Source organism: Pongo pygmaeus, chromosome 10 (assembly GCF_028885625.2).
Source record: "Pongo pygmaeus isolate AG05252 chromosome 10, NHGRI_mPonPyg2-v2.0_pri, whole genome shotgun sequence".
NCBI lineage: Eukaryota > Metazoa > Chordata > Mammalia > Primates > Hominidae > Pongo > Pongo pygmaeus.
In genome coordinates this window covers 55224222-55244161 of record NC_072383.2, presented here as the reverse complement: position 1 = coordinate 55244161, position 19940 = coordinate 55224222, and the positions used below count along the sequence as shown (strand labels likewise).

The window sequence follows — 19940 nt, the reverse complement described above, 5'->3', positions numbered from 1 at the left end:
ACTCAAGGAAGGAGGAAAGTGACAGGTTTCACTTCAGGAATATCACAAATTCCTAGCATTTTCTTGTATTTTTAGATAGATTTGCAGTTGAATTATTTGTGGCTCTTTTTCCTAATGCTTTTTTGTTTTTTTGTTCCACCAATATTTCCCCCCCCCCCCCCCACCCCCTTTTTGATGCTGGGGTATCAAGACAAAAAGTTGTATTTTTTTTTGAGACAGGGTCTCAGTCTGTCACCCAGAATGGAGTGTAGTGGTTCCTTTTCCGCTCAATGCAACCTCTGCCTCCTGGCCTCAAGCCATCGTCCTACCTCAGCCCCCCCAAGTAGCTGGGTGTACAGGCGTGAGCCACCACTCCTGGCTGATTTTTGTAGAGACGGGGTTTCACCTTGCTGCCTAGGCTGGTCTGGAACTACTGGGCTCAAGTGATCCACCTGCCTTGGCCTCCCAAAGTGGTAGGCATGAGCCACCGCGCCGGGAAAGACAAGAAGTTTAAATAGTGGTGAAAAGTGGCCGGTTAGATTAATTCAGTTCAGTTTTTAGTTGTATTTTTCTTAACCTGTTGCTGTTCTCCAGAGAGTTGAGAGAAAAGATAACTTTTTTCTTGAAGGCCTGATGAACTCCTAACAAGTTAAATTTCAGAGTTGAAGTTCCAGTTGTCTTTGTGTCCATTATATGATTAGTAGAGCTTCACAATTTTTTTTTCGTAGGGATGGGATCTTGCTATGTTGCCCAGGCTGGTTTTGAACTCCTGGCTTCAAGTGATCCTGTGGCCTCAGACTCCCAAAAGCACTGGGATTACAGGCGTGAGCCATTGCTCTTGGCAGAGCTTCACAATGTAAAGTTTTTTAAAAATTTGACAAATAAAAATAGCATGCCTGACTGGCCGGGCACGGTGGCTCACGCTGTAATCCCAGCACTTTGGGAGGCCAAGGCAGGTGGATCACCTGAGGTCAGGAGTTTGAGACCAGCCTGGCCAACATGGTGGAACCCGGTCTCTACTAAAAATACAAAAAGTAGCCAGGCGTGGTGGCAGGCACCTGTAGTCTCAGCTTCTTGTCAGGCTGAGGTGGGAGAAGCATCTGAACCCAGAAGGCGGAGGTTGCAGTAAGCCAAGATGGTGCCACTGTACTCCAGCCTAGGCAACAGAGCGAGAGACTTGTCTCCAAAAAAAAAAAACAAACAAAAAAAAGCATGCCTAATATTTTTTAATTTTCTGGAAAATTAAGAGAGGAGATGGCTTCCTTTCTCTTTCAAAATAAAAACCAATGTTTCTTTTTTTGTTGTTGGTCTGTTCTCGCTCTGTCACCCAGGCTGGAGTGCAGTGGTGCAGTCTCGGCTCGCTGCGAGCTCTGCCTCCTGGGTTAACACCATTCTCCTGCCTCAGCCTCCTGGGTAGCTGGGACTACAGGCGCCACCCCCCCACACACCACGCCCCCCACCACGCCCCCCACCACACCCGGCTAATGTTTTGTATTTTTAGTAGAGACGGGGTTTCACCGTGTTAGCCAGGATGGTCTCGATCTCCTGACCTCGTGATCCGTCCACCTTGGCCTCCCAAAGTGCTGGGATTACAGGCATGAGCCACCGCGCCCAGCCAAACCAATCTTAGCTTTAAAGCTCTAGATCTGTGGTACCCTTCCCCCTAACATGCACACTGGCCTCTGGCTATTCCTTGAGCACACTAGGCACACTTCTGCCTCAGGGTCTATGCTCTTGTTCCCTCTTCCTGAATTACCTTTCTCTTACAAAGCTGTGTAAGAGCATAGCCTGTCTGTCCCCTCACCTCCTTCAGGTCTTTACTCAAATTTCACTCTTTTTTTTTGAGATGGAGTCTTGCTCTGTCACCGAGGCTGGAGTGCAATGGCATGATCTCGGCTCACTGCAACCTCTACCTCCTGGGTTCAAGCGATTCTCCCGCCTCAGCCCCCTGAGTAGCTGGGATTACAGGTGCCCACCACCATGCCTGGCTAATTTTTTTGTATTTTTAGTACAGACAGGGTTTCACTATATGTTGGCCAGGCTGGTCTTGAACTCCTAACCTTAAGTGATCCACCCACCTCCGCCTCCCAAAGTGTAATCCCAAAGTGTAGGGATTACAGGTATGAGCCACTGCGCCTGGCCCAAATGTCACTCTTAACAGTGATATTCCCTTGGCTATCTGGTTGGCAAAGCCCCTCCTACATACACATTTACGTAACTTTATCCCCGTTTTCTGCTTTATTTTCCACCTTAACCCTTATCAACCTATAACATATTATATATTTTAATCTCCCCCAGTAGAAAGTAAGCTTCAGGGCCAGGCGCAGTGGCTCACGCCTATAGTCCCAGCACTTTGGGAGGCCAAGGACGGAGCATCACCTGAGGTTAGAAGTTCGAGACCAGCCTGGCCAACATGGTGAAACCCCGTCTCTACTAAAAATACAAAAATTAGCTGGGCGTGGTGGTACACGCCTGTAGTCCCAGCTACTCGGGAGGCTGAGGCAGGAGAATCGCTTGAACCCGGGAGGCTGAGGTTGCAGTGAGCCGAGATCGTGCCACTGCACTCCAGCCTGGGCAACAGACCGAGACTCTTGTCTCAAAAAAAAAAAAAAAAAAAGTAAGCTTCAGGAGAGCAGGCATTTTTGTTTTATTTACTTATTTTATTTTATTATTTATTTTTTTTTAGACAGAGCCTCGGTCTGTTGCCCAGGCTGGAGTGCAGTGGCACGATGTCATCTCACTGCAACCTCCACCTCCCAGGTTCAAGTGATTGTCCTGCCTCAGCCTCCTGAGTAGCTAGGATTACAGGCACGCGCCACCACGCCCGACTGATTTTTGTATTTTTAGTAGAGGTGGCATTTCACGGTGTTGGTCAGGCTGGTCTCGAACCCCTGACCTGGTGATCCTCCCGCCTCAGCCTCCCAAAGTGCTAGGATTATAGGCGTGAGCCTCTGCGCCCAGCCACATTTTTGTTTTATTAATTTCCGTATCCTCAGCACTTAGCACAGCACTTGATGTTCAGTAAAGTGCACAACAGATTTATTGACTGAATGGGTAAGGAGGAGTTTTTTCCTTGAACTCTTCCCATGAATTTTTCATGGTGATTAGTTGTCCTTGGAAGGATGGGATGGATTTTCACTAGGAAAACCTGGTTTTCTAAAGTACTCATTGAGAGATGTTGAGATGTTTTTTCTGGGGATGTTTCTCTTTGGACAAACATCTTGTGCTTTGGGGCCATTGAATGAAAATACTTCGAGGGCAGAGAAGAGGATGGAGTGTGGACGTCTTTGATGTTGGTAGTCTTATCTCAGATTTCATGTGGCTAGAATTTTTACCTACTTCATGCTCTTCCCTTGAGGTTTGTTCATGTCCCTGCCAAGACAAATATCACTCTTGTTACTTCTCTGACCCTACAGAGCTGAGCAGGCTGATTCCACTTTGAGTTTTTCAGTAGCCTGAAGATGTTAATATTTATAGTTCTGTCTTTATGGGCTAGTTCCTACCTTCACCCCCACCAATTCATGTAGAGACAATTGAGCTTAAAAACTTTAAGAATAGGTTTCTCTAACAATAGTAGAGTGTTCAGTTCTAGAGAACACTTGATCCTTTTTTCAGATTGATTTTGGGGGGCATTTTTAGCAACTAAATCTATGCTAAGTTTGAGGATAAAAAGGAGCAGGCACCCTAAATTCTGTGGGTTATCTCTCATTTTATCTTTCCTTAATTAATTATTTATTTTTTTGAGATGGAGTCTTGCTCTGTCGCCCAAGCCGGAGTGCAATGGTGTGATCTTGGCTCACTGCAACCTCCGCCTCCCGGGTTCAAGGGATTCTCCTACCTCAGCCTCCCAAGTAGCTGGGATTACAGGCATCCGCAACCACGCCTGGATAATTTTTGTATTTTTAGTAGATACAGGGTTCTGTCATGTTGGCCAGGCCACTCTCGAACTCCTAACCTCAGGTGATCTGCCCGCCTCGGCCTCCCGAAGTGCTGGGATTACAGGCATGAGCCACCGCGCCTGACCTATCTTTCCTTAGTTTCTTGGTTGGTATATTAGTTACCTCCACTGATCTTCCGGCTAGAGTAACCTGGATGAGATTTCTCTTTGGGGCGGTTTGGCTACTCTTCTTTAGCTCAGGAAGGCAAAGGGAGTGAAGTGTGCTTTTTTCTTTTTGAGACAGTCTTGCTGTGTCTCCCAGGCTGGAGTGCAGTGTCCTGATTTCAGCTCACTACAACCTCCGTCTCCCAGGTTCAAGCGATTCTTCTGCCTCAGCCTCCCAACTAGCTGGATTATAGGCATCTGCCATCATGCCCGGCTAATTTTTGTTTTTTTGTAGAGACAGGGTTTCACCATGTTGGCCAGGGTGGTCTTGGACTCCTGACCTCAGGTGATTAGCCTGCCTCGGCCTCCCAAAGTGCTGGGATTACAGATGTGAGCCGCTACGCCCAGCCTGAAGTGTGCTTTTAACTTTGTAGGAATGCTAGTGGCAAAGCTAAGGCTTTTGCTTAAACCTTTGCGAGGACATTGAAAGCTGCCAGGCCTAGGAGAGAACAGTTAATGGGAGGTGCAAGAATTGGGGATCTGCGATGCATTTGACTGGACATAGTTCTGATATTATTAGTATAAAGAAATAACTGCATCTTCCAGAATCATATTAGTAGTTCTCATTTTGTGAATAGTTTTTTTTTTTTTTTTTGAGACGGAGTTTCGCTCTTGCTGCCCAGGTTGGAGCGCAATGGCACGATCTCGGCTCACTGCAACCTCCGTCTCCTGGGTTCAAGTGATTCTCCTGCCTCAGCTTCCCCTGTAGCTGGGATTACAGGCATGCACCACCACACCTGGCTAATTTTGTATTTTTAGAAGAGGCAGGGTTTCTCCATGTTGGTCAGGCTGGTCTCGAACTCTCGAGCTCAGGTGATCCGCCCACCTCAGCCTCCTGAAGTGCTGGGATTATGGGCATGAGCCATTGCACCTGACTGAATAATTTCTTTTTATTTATTTATTTTTTTGAGATGGAGTCTCACTTTGTTGCCCAGACTCATGTGACAAATTACAGTCAAAACTTCGTTTTACGTGCACAGTTATTAAAAATATTGTATAGGCTTGGCTTGGTGGTTCACACCTGTAACGCAGCACTTTGGGAATCTGAGGCGGGAGGATTGCTTGAGCCCAGAAGTTTGCAGCTGCGGTGAGCTATGATTGTGCCACCATACTCTGGCTTGGGTGACAGAATGAGAGCCTGTCTCTTAAAAAAAACCCCAAAAAGGCTAAGTTTTCAAAAAATACAGTTCATATTTTTGTTGGGCCTGTGTCTTTGTTGCGTATGACAATTGTAAGAATTTATGGTTTTTGTTTATGAGGAACAGTATGGGCATCAAGAAATCCTTGGTGTCTTGGAAAAGGGTGGGTCAGACTTGTGAAAGCTTACGGGATTAATAACAGAAGACTAGGAGGAAAGTAATTAAGGCAGTGACAATCCAAATTTAATGGTAGGTACATTTGAAATATATGGTCAGGTGTGGTGGCTCACGCTTGTAATTCCAGCACTTTGGGAGGCTGAGGCGGGTGGGTCACTTGAGGTCAGGAGTTCAAGACCAGCCTGGCTAACATAATGAAACCCCATCTCTACTAAAAATACAAGACCTTAGCTGAGTGTTATGGTATCACATGCCTGTAATCCCAGCTACTCAGGAGGTTGAGGCATGAGAATCGCTTGAACCTGCAAGGTGGGAGTTGCTGTGATTGAGATCACACCACTGTACTCCAGCCTGTAGCAGGTGAATGTATACCCATGAGAAGTGTTCACTTACAGTTTCTTTGTTCTTTTTTTTTTTTTTTTTGAGACAGAGTTTTGCTCTTGTTGCCCAGGCTGGAGTGCAATGTCGTGATCTCGGCTCACTGCAACCTCCGACTCCTGGGTTCAAGCGATTCTCCTGCCTCAGCCTCCCAAGTAGCTGGGATTACAGGCATGTGCCACCACGCCTGGCTAATTTTGTATTTTTAGTAGAGATGGGCTTTCTCCATGTTGGTCAGGCTGGCCTCGAACTCCCGACTTCAGGTGATCTTCCCGCCTCAGTCTCCCAAAGGGCTGGGATTACAGGTGTGAGCCACTGCACCTGGCCTTTTTTTAATTTATTATTATTTTTTTTATTGAGACAGTCTTGCTCTGTTGCCCAGGCTGGAATGCAGTGGTATGATATCGGCTTACTGCAACCTCCATCTCCTGGGTTCAAGCAATCGCCTCAGCCTCCCGAGTAGCTGGGATTACAGGTGCCCGCCACCACGTCTGGCTAATTTTTGTATTTTTAGTAGAGATGGGGTTTCACCATGTTGGCCAGGCTGGTCTCAAACTCCCAGGCTCAGACAATCCACCCGCCTCGGCCTCCTAAAGTGCTGGGCGTGAGGCACCACGCCTGGCCCACTTAAAGTTTCTAATGCTGTTGGTAGAGATAGCTCCCAGCAACCATCAAAATCAATGGGAAGAATATGGGAGACCTTGTAAAATTTAACAGATCTCTTTTTTTTCTTTTTTTGAGACGGCATCTTGCTCTGTTGTCCAGGCTGGAGTGCAGTGGCGTGATCTCGGCTCACTGCACCCTCCGTCTCCTGGGTTCAAGCAATTCTTCCACTTCAGTCTTATAAGTAGCTGGGATTACAGGGGTGCGCCACTGTGCCTGGCTAATTTTTGCATTTTTAGTAGAGACGGGGGTTTCACCATGTTTGCCAGCCTGATCTTGAACTCCTGACCTTAGGTGATCCACCTGCCTTGGCCTCCCAAAGTGCTGGGATTACAGGCATGAGCCACTGCGCCCGGCCACAGATCTCTTTTCATCCTTTTCTTACTCTGTTGTTTTTGCAGCATTCGTTACTGTTGACCCCTTTCCTTCTTCAAATATTTGGTGATGCTATACTTTTTTACTTGCTTTCCTGGCTCTTTTTCTCCTGCCTATTCTTCATTTATATATTTTTTTATTTTTATTTTTTATTTTGACACAGGGTCTTGCTTTGTTGCTTAGGCTGGAGTAAACTGGCATGATCATGACTCACTACTGCCTCGACCTCCTAGGCTCAAGGCTCCCAAGTAGCTGGGACTACAAGTGCACACCATCACACCCAGCTAATTTTATTTTTTAATTTTGTAGAGATGAGTTCTCCCTGTGTTGCCCAGGCTGGTCTTGAACTCTTGGGCTCAAGCAGTCGTCCCATCCTGCCTTGGCCTCCCAAAGTGCTGGGATTGTAGACATGAGTTACTGCACCTGGCCCCTGTCCTTTAAATGTTCATTTTCCTGGAAGTTTCTGTTGTATTCTCCCTATCTCTCATTCTTAAACCTAGTGGCATATGTATCTCTTGAAGGACTTATTAAGATTATGGCCTACAAAAACTCTTTATGATCTGGCCCCTGTCAGCCTTTCCCGGCTTTTCCTTAACTACCTGGGAGTTAGCTAGGTGAAGTATGGGGAAGAAAGTTCTGGGGAGGCACTGCCTGTGTAAATCATGGAGGTGTAGAGCAGGGTAACATAGAGTCTTTGCCAAACTGCACGGAATGGGATGAGGCTACGTATGGGATTCTTTGGGAATTACAGAAAAGATTAGAGAGGTACCTAGGTGCCTGATCTTGAAGTCCTTATTTGATAGGCTAAAAAGTTTGAGTTTTGTCTTAAACTATGAAAGCTACTGAAGGATTTACTTTTTAAAAATATCTCTTGTAGCAGTTTGGAGACTGGATTGGAAAATAGACTGGAATTAGGGAGTCCAGTTTAGGGAGGATCACAATAATCTAGATAAGAAACAGGGTCTAAAGTAGTCATGCAAGTGCACAGAGATAGATGGACTCAAAATTTTTTTTTTTTTTTTTGTGAGGCGGAGTCTCCCTCTGTCTCCCAGGCTGGAGTGCAGTGGCACATTTCGGCTCACTGCAACCTCTGCCTCCCGGGTTCAAGCGATTCTCCTGCCTCATCCTGAGTAGCTGGGATTATAGGTGCACGCCACCACACCCGGCTAATTTTTGTATTTTTAGTAGAGATGGGTTTCACCATGTTGGTCAGGTTGGTCGTGAACTCCTGATTTCAGGTGATCCGCCTCCCTTGGCCTCCCAGAGTGCTGGGATTACAGGCATGAGCCACCGTGAGATATTTAATAGATAGTCAGGCTAGTGTGGTGTCTCACACCTATCATCCAGCACTTTGGGAGGCTGAGGTGGGAGGATCTCTTGAGCCCAGTTCGAGCCTAGCCTGGGGCAGCTTAGTGAGAACCTGCCTCTAAAGAAATATAAGAAAAATTAGCTGGGCCTGCTGGCACACACCTATAGTCCCAGCTATTTGGGAGGCTGAGGTGGGAGGATCACCTAAACCTGGGAATCAAGGCTGCAGTGAGCCACAATCCCACTACACTGCACTCCAGCCTGAGCAATAGAGTGAGACCCTGTCTTTTACTACGCTTGATCTTAGCCAAAAGGCAGAGAAGTGATGACCCCTGTCTTTAAAACAAAACAAAACAAAACAAAAAAACAAAAAAAACACCGGGTGTGGTCGCTTATGCCTGTAATCCCAGCACTTTGGGAGGCTGAGGTGTGCGGATCACCTGAGGTCGGGAGTTGGAGAGCAGCTTGACCAACATGGAGAAACCCGTCTCTACTAAAAATACAAAATTAGCCAGGAGTGGTGGTGCATGCCTGTAATCCCAGCTACTCGGGAGGCTGAGGCAGGAGAATTGCTTGAACCCGGTAGGCGGAGGTTGCTGTGAGCCGAGATCCCGCCATTGCACCCCAGCCTGGGCAACAAGAGCAAAACTCTATCTCAGAAAAAAAAAAAAAAAAAAAGAATCTGTTAGACATGGAGATGTGTGCATGCGTGATTGACAAAGCTACAGAGCAAGAGAGAGGATAATAGTGGAAATGAGAAGGATGAGCTCTTGGATGACTTCTAGTTTTCTGGGTTCCATGCTAGGGTGAATAGTGACTTCCATTTATAAATTAGGGAATATAGGAAGAGGCACGTTTGGGAACAAAAAATGAGATGTTTGGTTTTTGCATGGTTGAATTTGAGGTACCTGTGGAACCGTATGGAAATGCCTGCTAGGTAGTTGGATATACCAGTCCAGAGGTAGAGAAGTTGGGACTGGAGAGAGATTTGGGAGTCAGCAGTATAGTAGTATATACGTTGTAGTTGAAGTGATGGTTTGGGTCAGCTAAGAGGCATGTTGAGACTGAAGAGCTGCAGGCTGAGGAGAGGACTTAGAGAACACTGGTAATTAAAGGTGTGACTGGTGGAAGTGGAGCCCCAGAAGAAATCTGAGGAGGCCTAAAGATAGATGGAAAACTAGTGAAGGCTGGGCGCAGTGGCTCACACCCATAATCCCAATACCATGGGCCTAGGCGAGAGGATTACTTGAGGCCAGGAATTTGAGACCAGCCTGGGCAACATAATGAGACCTCATCTCTATTAAAAAAAAAAAAAAAAAAAGAAAACCAGTAAAGTGTGTGTAATGAGAACTAGGAGGAGTTTCAGGGAGGAGGAAGGCAGTAGTATCAGAGGTGGTAGAAAGACCGAGTTGGATAAGGACAGAAAATAACTCATTGGATTTGACAGTCAGGTCATTGGTGTCTTCAGTGAGAGCAGGGTCACTAGAATGATGATAACATTTTGAGGAATAAATGGGAGGGGAGAAAAAACAAACTTTGTCTTTCAAGATGACTGCAGAGATGGAGAGAGAGGACAGTAATTAGAAGGAATGTGCAAGGAAGAGTTTTTTAAGATGACAAACTCGAGCATATTTATATATACAGGAGAATGAGCAAAACAATACATAGCCGTGATAACAGAATGAAGTTCTTGAGCCTGTAGAGAAGATGCAATCTAAAGTAGGGATAGAATTATTATCCCCTTCATTAAGAAGGAAAAGGTCAGGAAAGGGGTGGGGAGAAATGTTTGGTATCTAAACAAAGGAATTTGAGAGAGTTTCTGCCTTATGACCTTTATATTACTTGTGATGTAGGAGACTTATTTTTTTGGGTCGGGGAGCTAATGTTTTAGAGTAAGGCAGGTTGGTTGAATAGGGACCTTGAGAAGAGAGGCAAGTTCGAATAGCTGTTGAGAGAATGGGAGGGATAGCTGCTGAGGGTACTTTTATGGCTAGGCAGGCAAAGATATCATGGGGTAGTGTAAGGGTGGGAGAGCATTTCAAGCAGATACAATAGCCTGGGCAAAGACCTAGAGGTATTAAAGAATATGGTATGAGGCTGGGCACGGTGGCTTACACCTGTAATCCTAGTGCTTTGGGAGGTCAAGGTGGGAGAATTACATCATGTCAGGAGTTTGAAAGCAATCTGGGCAACATTGTGAGACACCCACCTCTACCAGAAGTTGAAGCAATTAGCTGGATGTGGTGGCATGCACCTTTTGTCCCAGCTACTTGAGAGAGAGGTGGGAGGATCACTTGAGCCCAGGAGTTTGAGGTTGCAGTGAGCTATGATTGCACCACTGTACCCCAGGCTGGTCAACAGAGTGAGACCCTGTCTCTAAAAAAAGAAAAAGATGGCCAGATACAGTGGCTCATGCCTGTAATCCCAGCACTTTGGGAGGCCGAGGCGGGCAGATCATGAGGTCAGGAGTTCAAGACCAGCCTGGCCAACCTGATAAAACACCGTCTCAACTAAAAATACAAAAAATTAGCCAGGCATGGTGGTGCTTGCCTGTAATCCTAGGTGCCGGGGAGGCTGAGGCACAAGAATCTCTTGAACCCTGGAGGCGGAGGTTGCAGTGAGCCGAGATCGCACCACTGTACTCCAGCTTGGGCGACAGAGCAAGACTCCGTCTCAGGGAAAAAAAAAAAAAAAAAAAGGAAAGGAGAATATGGATGGTATATATGGGGCAGTATTTTGAATGACTGAAGAGAAGGATATATTTAGGGCCTGATTTTATGGTGGGCTTTACAAGCTATATTAAGGAATTTGGAATATGAGGCAAAGGTGAACTGAAGATTTTTAATCAGAGAAATGAAATGATTATTTTGTATTTTACAAAGGAAACTGGCAGCAATTTGAAGAGATACTTATACTGGATTTAGAGTAGAGGGAGTGACACTGGTTAGGAGGCCGTTGTAGTCTGTATAAGAGACACTGAGGCCGAGCGCAGTGGCTGATGCCTGTTATCCCAGCACTTTGGGAGGCTGAGGCAGGCAGATCACCTGAGGTCAGAGTTTGAGACCAGTGTGGCCAATATGGTGAAACCCCATCTCTACCAAAAATACGCACAAAAAATTAGCTGGGCGTGGTGGTGAGTGCCTGTAATCCCAGCTACTGGGGAGGCTGAGGCAGGAGAATCACTTGAACTGGGGAGACAGAGGTTGCAGTGAGCCGAGATCGCACCACTGTACTCCAGCCTGGACGACAGAGACTCTGTTTACAGAAAAAAAAAAAAAAAATATATATATATATATATGTATGTATATATATATATATATATATCTCAAAGTCAGGGTAGCCTAGAGTATGCTGGGTAAAAAACAGTCTCCATATCTCAGTAGCTTGAAACAATTAGTTTCCTTTCCATTGTCACTACATGTCCATCAAAGATAGGCTAAAGACTTTTAGTTGTACAAGGACAAAGACCAACGGCAGCCCGCGCAACCACCATTGGGAATATTGCCAGTTGCTCTGCTGAAGGCGAAAGAAAGCTCTGGAGGCCTTGTCCTGTTAACTAAATGTTCTGCGCAGAAGTAATGAGAATGGAGGAGAGGAAACAGAGCTGAAAAGAGCAGATGAATGTGAGATGGTTCCAGAATTTGGAGATTGTTTAAATGTGGGAAGAAGGGAGGAATCATGGATGGATGACGCTCAGGTTTGTGTCTTGGGCGAACTGGGTGGTATTGCTTACTGAGATAAGAAAAGGGTAAGTTTGGGATTAGAGGAAATGTTGGTAGAGAGTTCACTTTTGGAAATGTCTAGCAGCTAGTTGTCTAAATGGATCTGGAGTGCTAGAGAGAGGCAGGGGTATTTAGATTTGGAAGTACTCTCCACAAGAAGGTTTAATCTGTGATAGGGAACAGGGTTACTCAGGGCAAACTTAAGAAAGTGATAGGAGAGTTGACATGGAGCCCCAGGAAATACCAGAATTTTAGGGACACACCTGGCCTGATGGCATTGGATTTTAATGTTAAGATTGACATTTTTGGGACCAAGGTAGCCTATGCCCATTCCTGACAGATAACCCAGTAATTTTTTGAGGAAAGAGCAAACATAAGCTGGTAAGCTACATTTCCCATCACGTGCTATATTCTTTAGAGAATGTTAGTTCTCACTTATTTGTGCCAGTGGAGGACTGTTATTGGTCCTTGGATGGAATGCATTATAATTCTTTGATTTTGGATATATTTGGCAAAAATTTTGACAGTGACCTGTAAGCTGCCAAGACATACAAAAAAAGAACAAATAATGTGATAATATCATGGGAGTATAGTAACAAATTATACATATTAGATCATTTAATCCTCAGAATAATAATCCTCATGGAATAGTATTGTATTATCCCCATTTCACAGTGAGGCTTGGGGAAGTTAGGTTAGATTATATGACCATCATGTGGCCAGGATATAAACCCAGTTTGATGTGGAAGTCTATTTTTTTTTTTTTTTGAAATGGAGTTTCGCCCTGTAGCCCAGGCTGGAGTGCAATGGCGGGATCTCTACTCACTGCAACATCCGGTTCCTGGGCTCAATCGATTCTCCTGCCTCAGCCTCCCAAGTAGCTGGGATTACAGGCCTAATTTTGTATTTTTAGTAGAGATGGGGTTTTACCATGTTGGTCAGGCTGGTCTCAAACTCTTGACCTAAGGTGATCCACCCACCTTGGCCTCCCAAAGTGCTGGGATTAGCTAGGCTTTTTTTGTTGTTGTTATTGTTGAGACGGAGTCACATTCTGTCGCCCAGGCTGGAGTGCGGTGGTGGGATCTTGGCTCACTGCAATCTCCGCCTCCTGGGTTCAAGCGATTCTCCTGCCTCAGCCTGCCTCAGCCTCCCGAGTGGCTGGGACTACAGGTGCCCGCTACCGTGCCTGGCTAATTTGTATTTTTGGTAGAGATGGGGTTTCACCATGTTGGCCAGGCTGGTCTTGATCTCCTGACCTCATGATCTGCCCTTCTTGGCCTCCCAAAGTGCTGGGATTACAAGCGTGAGTCACCATGCCCGGCCAGCTTTTTTTTTTGGGTGGGGGGACAGAGTCTCACTCTGTTGCCCAGGGTGGAGTGCAGTGGCGCAGTCTTGGCTCACTGCAACCTCCGCCTCTCAGATTCAAGTGATTTTCCTGCCTCATCCTCTCGAGTAGCTGGGACTACAGGCACGTGCCACCATTGCCAGCTAATTTTTTGTATTTTTAGTAGAGACCGGGTTTCGCCTTGTTGCCCAGGCTAGTCTTGAACTCCTGGGGCTGAATCAGCCCTTCTCATCCTCCCAGTGTTAGGATTACAGGTGTGAGTCATCGTGCCTGGCCTGAAGTCTGTGCTTTTAACCCTCATCTCAAATTGCCTTTTAGGACAGGGCAAGTTTGTATTGGGCAGCCAAGTATTTTGGTTAATGTTGCTTCTTGTTCTTTTTGGCTCCAACATTTTATTTGGAAGAATTTCAAACCTATAGGAAAGGTGGAGGAATGATACAGTGGACACTGGTATGACATTTACCTGTATTTACGAATTGATAATATTTTGCCACATTTGTATGTTTGCTCTCTCCCTTCCTCTCTTTCTCTTCCTCTCTCCCTCTCACTTTTTCCCTCTCCTCTCTTTCCTCCCTCCCTACACACATAGCACACAAACAGTTTTTTGTGTTACTGTATATTAGGAATTTTTATTCACATATTAGGAAATAAATTACAGACATCAGGATACCTCACTCCATAATTTCTTAAGCATGTATCACTTGAGAACAGTGGTGTTTTCCACAATACCATTATTAAGTTCACTATCACATTCAAAATATTTTACAGTGATATAATAATATTATAAACAGTCCATATTTAAATTTCTTCAGTTATCTCAATATGCTTTACAGCTTACCCCCACAATCCTGGATTCCTTCAAGGAACATGTGTTGCATTTAATCGTTGTATGTTTGCAGTCTCTTTTAACCTAGAACAGTTCTCTTCTGTTTTTTTGTTTTTCCTGTCATTAATATTTTTGAAGTGTCCAGGCCAGTTGTTTTGAAGAATGTTGTACAATTTGAATTTGTCATGATTAGATTCAAGTCAAATATACTTGTCAAGAATACTACCCAGGTGATGTTGTGTGCACATAATGTCACTTTGTCTCATTATTGATTATGTTAACTTTGATCACTTGGTTAAATTGATGTCTGCTTGGTTTAAATTGATGTCTGCTTGGTTAAATTGATGTCTGCTTGGTTAGATTGATATCTGCTAGATTTCTTCATTGTAAAGGAATCTTTCCGCTTTTTTTTTCCACCCCTGGCCTTCTGATGTTGGATCCTTTTCCTTTGGTAAAAATTAAGAAACAGCTGTGGGATACTTTTAAGATTTTGGGTCTCTTTTCCTCCACAACCTTTCACCCAGTGACATTAGCATCCATTGATGATCCTTGTCTGAATCTGTTATTATACTAGTGGTTTCTTTTTTCCTTTTTTAACAGAATGCTTCATTAATTTGCATGTTATCCTTGGTCAGGGGCCATGCTAAATCTTCTCTGTATCAGTCCAATTTTAGTATATGTGCTGTGGAAGCGAGCACCAGTGGTGCTTTGAATATGTTGATTTTCACATTCTCTCATTCCCTCTGCATTTACGGCTGGTATTGTTCTAAAGAGAAGAGCTTTTCTCCTCCGTTATGTTTTTGAGGATAACTATAGAATTGATAGTTTAAAAAAATTCAAGTTACAATCCATTACTGTTAGTATGAAAAGTACCAGTAATATTCATTATTAGAAATATAAAAATTGTCCTAAATTTGATTCGAAGGGGCTTGAGGGAGCCCCTTCAAGCTGGCTGCTTTGTCCTTTTGATATATCCCTATCATGAGGGGTTCTGCGCTCACTTTGTATTTTACTTGCCCCAGACCTGGAATCAATTGTTTCTGTAAGGAATCCTGATTCCTTGAATGGGGAATGGTTCCTATAAAGAGAAATTGCTTCTCATTCTTTTCTTTTGTGTTTTTTTTTTGATGGAATTTTGCTCTCGTCACCCAGGCTGGAGTGCAGTGGTGTGATGTCGGCTCACTGCAACCTCCGCCTACTGGGTGCAAGTGATTCTCCTGCCTCAGACTCCCAAGTAGCTGGGATTCCAGGCACTTGCTACCATGCCCAGCTAATTTTTGTATTTTTAGTAGAGACGGGGTTTTGCCATGTTGGCCAGGCTGGTCTCGAACTCCTGACCTCAGCTGAGCTGATCCGTCTGCCTCGGCCTCCCAAAGTGCTGGGATTATAGGCGTAAGACACCGCACCCGGCCTGCTTCTCATTCTTAATTCTCTGTTCTTTGTTTTTTTTGTGTTTTTTTTTTTTTTTTTTTTTTTTGATGGAGTCTTTCTCTTTGCCCAGGCTGGAGTGCAGTGATATGATCTCAGCTCACTGCAACTTCGCCTCCCAGGTTCAAGCGATTCTCGTGCCTCAGCCTTCCCAGTAGCTAGGATGACAGGTGCGCATCACCATGCCCGGCTAGATTAATTATTGTATTTTTAGTAGAGATGGGGTTTCACCATGTTGGCCAGGCTGGTCTCGAACTTCTGACCTCAAGTGATCAGCCCGCCTCAGCCTCCCAGAGTGCTGGGATTACAGGCATGAGCCACTGTGCCTGGCCTATTCTTTGTTATTTTTATGAGATTAGTTATTTGTAGTAAAAAAAAAGGTAGAGTGGGCCGGGCACGGTGGCTCACGCCTGTGATCCCAGAACTCTGGGAGGCCGAGGTGGGTGGATCATTTGAGGTCAGGAGTTCAAGACCAGCCTGACCAACATGATGAAACCTGTTCTCTACTAAAAATACAAAAAAATTTAGCTGGGTATGGTGGTGCGTGCCTGTAATCTCAGCTACTCGGGAGGCTGAGGCGGGAGAATCACTTGAACTCGGGAGGCGGAGGTTGCAGTGAGCTGAGACCGCGCCACGTACTCCAGCCTGGGTGACAGAGTGAGACTCCATCTCAAAAAAAAAAAAAAAAGGATTACAGATCTAAGACTCTCTGTGTCTTCCCAGATGTGCTTGAGCAATAAAGTATCTAACCTGAGTTTTTGTTGTTGTTGTTGTTGTTTTTTCCTTGAGATGGAGTCTTGCTCTGTCACCCAGGCTGGAGTGCAGTGGCGCGATCTCGGCTCACTGCAATCTCCACCTCCTGAGTTCAAGCGATTCTCCTGCTTCAGCCTCCTGAGTAGCTGGGATTACAGATGCCCGCCACCATGCCTGGCTAATTTTTGTATTTTTAGTAGAGAAGGGGTTTCACCATGTTGGTCAGGCTGGTCTTGATCTCCTGACTTCAAGCGATCTGTCCGCCTCGGCCTCCCAAAGTGCTGGGATTACAGGCATGAGCCACTGTGCCCAGCCTGCTTTTTTTTTTTTTTTTAAATAGAAGGTTGCACTATATTGTTCCGGCTGGTCTTGAACTCATGGGCTCAAGCGATCCTCCCACCTCAGCATCCCAAAGTGTTGGGAGTACAGACGTGAGCTACCATGCCTAGGCTTAACCTGAATTATTTCACATAATGAAGTGATTTATGAGTAGTTATGGTGACTTGCCATGGGAGATGGGATATTGCACAGAAGATTGGCATTGTATTGCTTTTTTTCACCTAATTTGGTGGTGACATAAGTTTTCTTTTTCTTTTTCTTTCTTTTTTTTGAGACAGAGTCTCGCTCTGTTGTCCAGGCTGGAGTGTAGTGGCATGATCTTGGCTCACTGCAACCTCTGCCTTCCGGGTTCAAGCAATTCTCCTGCCTCAGCCTCCTGAGTAGCTGGACTACAGGCACATGCCACCACGCCTGGCTAATTTTTTTTTTGTATTTTTAGTAGAGGCGGGGTTTCACTGTGTTAGCCAGGATGATCTCGATCTCCTGACCTCGTGATTCGCCCACCTCGGCCTCCCAAGGTGCTGGGATTACAGGCGTGAGCCACCGCGCCTGACCTGTGACTGGCTAATTTTTTGTGTGTTTTTAGTAGAGACGGGGTTTCACCATGTTGGCCAGGCTGGTCTCAAACTCCTGACCTTGTGATCTGCCCGCCTCGGCCTCCCAAAGTGCTGGGATTACAGATGTGAGCCACTGCGCCTGGCCAAAAATACATTTTCATATCCCTCTTACGCTGAGGTAATCCAGGCTGTAGTCACTTAAGAGTTGTTTCCCTCTTTATGTCTTATGCTCTCTGAATTAAAATATTCTTAGGTAGGGAATCTTCTCAACCCAGGCCTTTAATACTTTGTGGATTTTGTGTGTTTGTTTGTTTTAATTTTTTCTTTGAGACAGAATCTCACTCTGTTGCTTAGGCTGGAGTGCAGTAGTGCGATCTCGGCTCGCTGCAGCCTCCGCCTCTCAGGTTCAAGTGATTCTCCCACCTCAGCCTCCCAAGTAGCTGGGATTACAGGCATGTGCCACCATGCTTGGCTAATTTTTTTGTATTTTTAGTAGGGACAAGGTTTCGCAATGTTGGTCAGGCTAGTCTTGAACTCCTGATCTCAAGTGATTCGCCCCCCTTGGCCTCCCAAAGTGCTGGGATTACAGGCATGAGCCACCGCACCCGGCCAATACTTTGTGTCTTGAACCTGCTTCTTGCATTCATCTGCATATATATTTTACATATTGATCTGTGAATACAATCTAGAACTCATATGAAGTTAGGATGTGTATTTGTTCTCACACTGTTATAAAGAAATGCCGGAGACTGGGTAATTTATAAAGAAAAGAGGTTTAATTGACTCACAGTTTCGAATGGCTGGGCAGGCCTCAGGAAACTTAAAATTATGGTGGAAGAAAAAGCAGGCATGTCTTACATGGCAGCAGGTGAGAGAGCATGTGAAGGAAGCAAAGGGGGAAGAGCCCCTTATAAAACCATCAGCTCTTGTGAGAACTCACTGACTATCACAAGAACAGCATGGGGGAAACAACCCCTATGACCCAGTCCCCTCCCACCAGGTCTCTCCGTCAACACCTGGGTATTACAATTCAGGATGATATTTGGGTGGGGATACAAAGCCTAACCATATCAGGGTGTTCAATGTATTGAACGTTTCTGTTGGAGCATAGTTTTATGGTTCTTGATGAGGTCTCATGTTTTAGAAAGTCCGAAATAGGATTAGCCTTGGAATTGGGATCTGGTATATCAAAATCACTTCTTATTCAACAGCTTGAGAATGTACTGCTATGGGACTCTACATGAAACCAGACATGTCAGTCTTGTCCACAAAAATATTTTGCACTGAAGGTGAAACCCATTAAATGTATCTGCATATTCCTTTGATGTGGAAACATATAAATAAGCTGCACAGAAGGTGATGATGTGTTAGTAACATGTTCCTTTGAAATAGTTACAATTCTGCATATTAGGCCATGGCTCATGCCTGTAATCCCAACACTTTGGGAGGCTGAGGCAGGTGGATCACTTGAGGTCAGGAGTTTGAGACCAGCCTGGCGAACATGGTCTCTACTGAAAATACAGAAATTAGCTAAGTGTGATGGTGGACACTTGTAATCCCAGCTACTCAGGAGGCTGAGGTAGAATTGCTTGAACCCTGGAGGTTGAGGTTGCAGACAGCCAAGATCACACCACTGCACTCTATCTAGCCTGGGCAACAGAGTGAGACGCTGTCTCAAAAAAACAAACAAAAATCCTGCATATTATTGCTATTGAGGAAGTATAAAATATTGTTTTGATGGGGGAAGGTGGTCATTTTCAGACGTTTTAGCTGGTATTTTAATTAACTTACTAACTTATCAGTTAATTGTGTGGCTTATATATTCTTTTGTTTTATGTGGATGACTGCTCTAAGATTACTTAAGAAATGAGCTGCCTGGTAACATAAATTGCAGATATTAAGATGAATTGTATGCTTTCCCATTATTTCTGTTACTTAGCCAAATTAGAACCATGTAGAGCTCTCCTGTAGAATTGAAATCCACTATTTTTTCCCTACTGTCTCTCCAAATTATACTTGATAAATAGAGTTTCTTTTTGTTTATTTAGAGACAGGGTCTTCCTGTGTCACTCAGGCTGTAATACAGTGGTGCCATCATGGCTCACCATAGCTTCAACCTCCGTGGCTCAAGCGATCCTTCTGCCTCATCCTCCCACATAGCTGAGACTACAGGCACACACACCATGCCTGGCTAATTTTTTAATTTTTCTGCAGAGGCAGGGTCTTGCCATGCTGCCCAGGCTGGTCTCAAACTCCTGGCCTCAAGCGATCTTCCTGCCTCAGCCTCTCAAAGTGTTGGAATTATAGGCGTGAACCATTGTGCCTGGCCACTAAATATACTTCTTAATAAATATACTTCTTAACACTTCACCTGGATGGATGAGGCAATACATTTGAGCTTGAGATCAGGTGAGCCTTACACTTGGGTGCTTATGGGAGAATTTTATGATGCTGGAATTGTTTTGCATGTATTGAATTCAGACTAGAGTTTATGTAGGATACTTTGAGGAGACCCTTAGTAATTCCATGTATGTTTAGCTGTCCATGAAATTTGAATTTTTTTTTTTTAAGGTTATATTACCTCCCTGGTAATGTGAAGATCTATTGATGTATTAATAGTTGGTAGAGCCTCAACACAAGAAATGGCAGATAAAAGCAATGGTTATGTTGAGTAATTCATTTAAATGAAAAATAAGTTAAAATAGAGTAAGATTGCACATACAGAGTGAATATGATATGTTTACCACCTGATTTGGTATTTGGAAAAGTAGGATCTTGTTGCTACTATAGCAAGAAATTTTAGGGACAGTAGAAAAAAATGCTAAACATTTATTAACCAACAAAAATAA

The 19940-nt window shown here is 44.7% G+C and overlaps 1 protein-coding gene and 1 non-coding gene across 14 annotated transcripts in view; one reads left to right on the top strand and one right to left on the bottom strand.

The window, feature by feature from the left end:
* Positions 1–19940, top strand: part of R3HDM2 (R3H domain containing 2) — a 178829-nt gene that overhangs the window by 1011 nt on the left and 157878 nt on the right. The window lies entirely within an intron of this gene.
* LOC129010999 (U6 spliceosomal RNA) lies at positions 14610–14712 on the bottom strand. Its single transcript, XR_008493146.1, has one exon. It is a non-coding gene; the product is annotated as a U6 spliceosomal RNA (small nuclear RNA).